Raw genomic sequence first — 4143 nt, forward strand, 5'->3', positions numbered from 1 at the left:
CCTCGGCGAAAGCGGGGCCGGCACCGCGAGGAACGCGAGTAAGAGCTCCTTCCTCAAAGAGAGCCCTCTGAGAACGAAGCAAGGCAGTAACAACTGTGCTTCGCTCCCAAGCAAACCACGCACAGGCTGTGTGTGTCCCCACTCGTGATATACCGTGGGCAGGGAGGAACACACAACCTGTAACGTGGCTTGCACTCGCTCTTCGCATGCTTTGTCTTAGCGTGAGCCTTAGACACAGCTGCTTGTAGAGTTTTCTCTCAAAATAGACAGACAACAATAAATATGACTGACACACACAGAGCGCTTCGCTGAATGACAGAAGCTGACGCCGGCTCCGCCGCATGTGCTTTTATAGCTTCCTGGTCATGACGTCATCCGCCGTGACGTCCCGTTCAGCTATTGGACTGATTTCACATGTGATTCAGAGCGTGGGTCGCAGAAGGCGTTCCCCTAGTGTTTTTTGACACAGCTCGAGTTCCTGAAGAGGAACTTTAAAGATGATTTTAAAAAACTTTAAACATGACTTGAAATAATTTTGACCTGAAATTATTAATATTTATATAGAATTTGCCTGCTTGATTCACACGTTTTTGTGAAGTTTTCTTTAGACAGTTTTTGAAAGAATAATCCCACAGCAGAGGATGCGGTTTTTTGTTTTGTCGAGGATCTGCTAAAGTGGAGCATCTGCAGCCTTTGTGTTTCTGTTGAAAGACTCCTGTCCTTTTAAATTCCTCGCCCTCTTTCTTTTTACACCGAACGTTTTTAAACAGATCAGTCTGTTTGATCTAAGAAGGCATTTGTGCATCGTTTAATTACATTAAAGTATATTCCTTTCATTACCAGATGTGAAATGAAATAATGACCATTGTGTTTTTTGATGTTGCCCAGTAAACCAGTTTTTCTGGTCACTATGGTTTTTCATAGAAATGTGATCTGATCTGAAGAATTAAAAAGATTTTACATTCAGAAAATATATTCAATACTTCATTTAGATTATTATTTTTTTAAACAGCAAAAATACATATAAAACTAAACTAAAATAACTTGTTTGTGATGCTGTGTGTAAAGATGCATGATGTGTCTATATGCTGTGTCTAGTGCTTGTGTATGCATGAAGGATGTGAATTTGTCTAATTTATTAAGTATATATGTATTTGCAGTCCTTATAGTTTTCTGAAAATAAAGATGAGCGACGCTGCTTCTAAAATGAGTCTCAATACAGAGGAGGGATGTTCTCAGTCCCGGAGATCTCCAGATCCCAGCTGTGTGTCTGTGAAGAGTGACAGATCCATAGGTTTACCCTTTAATCTCAGTCATGAACCAGTGACCACTGATCCTACGTGAGTATAAAGTTATTAGAGTAAAGTTATTTAACTGTTCACACATTATTTCATATGTGAATATACATCACAAATTATTTGTGCACTTATTTCCCACCACAATTTCTGAGCACAAAAAATAGACTTCACACAAGGTCCATAAAGGGTTTGAATTTAATTTGGTCTAGAATACCTGGAAAATCAGCTTGTTTTGTTGAAAGCTGCTTGAAATGAAAAGAAATATATGTATGCAGTTCGCACATATGCAAAACAAATATATATTTTGTAAAGAGTGTTAAAAGTCCTTAATATTTGCAGTATTCCCCGCATGCTGTGCACAACTGCACTAAACTGGAAGGGAACATTTGATGAATATGCAAAGCAGCCAGCCACACTTGTTTGTTTTAAATGGGTTGAAAAGGATGGAGGTGCAGCACTTTCTTCTTAACAATGAAAACAAAGATAATCCCAAGTGAAAAATGCATAACAGAAATTAAACGCAAGACAACTAATTAAAACTGAGGCCAAGATATACACAGAATAATGAGGGGTAAATCAAGGGACAAGTGGGACTAATTAATTAACTCATTGGTAACTGGGGAAACAAGCTAGGAACAGGAAAGTAATCAGGGGCTAGAGACAAATTAAAAGTCCATAAAAATAAAACCAGAAACTGAACAGAAATGTGACACCAGCAACTAAAACTTGGAATACACTTAACGACTTTTAAAACATTAGGCATCAGGCTCAGACTTTAGGCAACGAGTGTTGACTATTGACTGCAAAATGGGGCAAAAATCTTTGCAAAAGCCATGTACTGTATTCCAGTCTTAAAGGGGTCATATGATGTGATTTCAATTGTCCCTTTCTCTTTGGAGTGTTACAAGCTCTTGGTGCATAAAGAAGATCTGTAAAGTTGCACAGACTAAAGTCTCAAATCCAAAGAGATTCACCGGCCGTTCCTCATTCTAGCCCGCCGTGTGTGACGCTGTGTGTTTCGTTGTGAAAGCGAAACTACTTTGTTTGGTCTTCCAAAAGAGGACCTGTTCAGAAACACTGTTCCAGAACACTTCAACCCAAATATTCAGATGTGTGCAGCGCATTTTGCGGAGGATGAGGACTGTTTCCTGGGAGAGTATACTACAATGCTGGTGTCTGTTTCTATAAAGTTGGGCAGTTCCAACTTTGCAAGGACAGTCTGGCACTTCTGACTCACAGCCTGTAAGTAAGTTTTTTTATATTTAAAGAATTTGCCACTGATGGTTCAAACGTGAGTTTTGAGCAGTGTAGAGTAGCGCTTGTTGTTTGTCGTTTCTCCGATCACAAATGCAGACATGGTTTTATGTTTACATGGCGCGATACACAACGCAACGCATCGCGTAAAAAGACAGTATAAGTCATTATAATCTGTAATTATGTCTCACTGGATGCAACAAGTGCCTCGTTTATAATGGGCTTTAATGTTTTTGTCTCGTCGCTCCGGCCGAACAGGGCATCACAGTATGTTAAGGGGCGAAACATTTCCATCACACGCTTGAGGTATACAGCCAATCACAATGCACTGGATAGCTGGCCAATCAGAGCACACCTCGCTTTTCAGACCGGTGAGATCGACGTGTTTCAACCTTAAACCGCATAAACATATTGTATTACACCAAATACACAACATAATGTTCTTTTTAGCAACATCATATGACCCCTTTAAGTATGTGCTGTGAATTCTCATTTGCATTGCAACATACAATGTACTGCAACCAGTGTCTAAAACAAGGCAAATTAATGTCTCTAATGGAAGACTTCACAACACAGTAATTTCTGAAAAGTAGGTATTTCAGCATTTCAGCAAACTATTGTATCAGTAGAAGGCTATTATTACAGGAACTGGGTTTTTAAGTGTAGGGTTTACATTAGGCCCCCTCTCTCATCACGGCCCTTAGAATTGTCCTAATCAAACCTCCCCCCACTCCACCATTACGACTCCCCAGGCTGTGCACCATTCTCTCAATAACAAAGCAATCACACAAAGAAAATGACAATGTTAAGAAAACCGCAATTTAAGAAAGAATCTGATCATAGCAATATGGATACGCTTGCACCAGCTCTGCAATTCAGCCCTCCAGTCACATCACGTTTATTTATATAGAACTTTAAACAATAGACTGCTGTAAAGAAAGCAGCTTTATAGTATTAAACATGATACACAGTGTCAGTTTCACTTTCAGTTAGAATTACAACTTCTATTTCTACTGTAAATCAGCTTCCAATGTTTATGATTAGGTGTTTTCCAGCTGGAGCACTTGGGCGAGCTCTTTAAATAACGTCACATGAGTTTGTTCTTGGATTTCGCCTGAAGTATATTGGGGACTCAAAAACATCGCAAGCATTATGAATCTCTGTAATCAGTAGTAGACCCTGGTCCGGTTTTTTAAAACTTATTTCTTCTTGTTTCAGCAGTGTGGATCAAACTGATCAAACTGCAGACCAGCAACAATCAGTGAATGATCAACTACAGAGAATTAAAGAGCAGCACAAAGCCAGCATGAAGAACAAGTATGAGAGATTATTTGAGGGAACCAAACTCCAAGAGAATGAAAGCCTCCTGAGCAGGATCTACACACAGCTCTACATCATAGAGGGAGAGAGAGAAGGAGTGAATGAAGAACATGAGGTTTTACAGATGGAGAAAACAGCCAGAACAAAACACTCACAAGACACTCCAATCTACTGCAATGACATCTTTAAAGCGTCAGCTGAACCTGGATCTGAGGAGAAAGACCAGATCAAGACTGTTCTTACTAAAGGCATCGCTGGAATCGGAAAAACC

The 4143-nt window shown here is 39.7% G+C and overlaps 1 protein-coding gene across 3 annotated transcripts in view; it reads right to left on the reverse strand.

The window, feature by feature from the left end:
* Window positions 1-4143, reverse strand: part of LOC107560584 (zinc finger protein 501-like) — a 176198-nt gene that overhangs the window by 55597 nt on the left and 116458 nt on the right. The gene's annotated exons all lie outside the window — the stretch shown is intronic.

This window comes from Sinocyclocheilus grahami, unplaced genomic scaffold, assembly GCF_001515645.1.
Source record: "Sinocyclocheilus grahami isolate Dianchi unplaced genomic scaffold, SAMN03320097.WGS_v1.1 scaffold734.1, whole genome shotgun sequence".
Classification (NCBI taxonomy): Eukaryota; Metazoa; Chordata; class Actinopteri; order Cypriniformes; family Cyprinidae; genus Sinocyclocheilus; species Sinocyclocheilus grahami.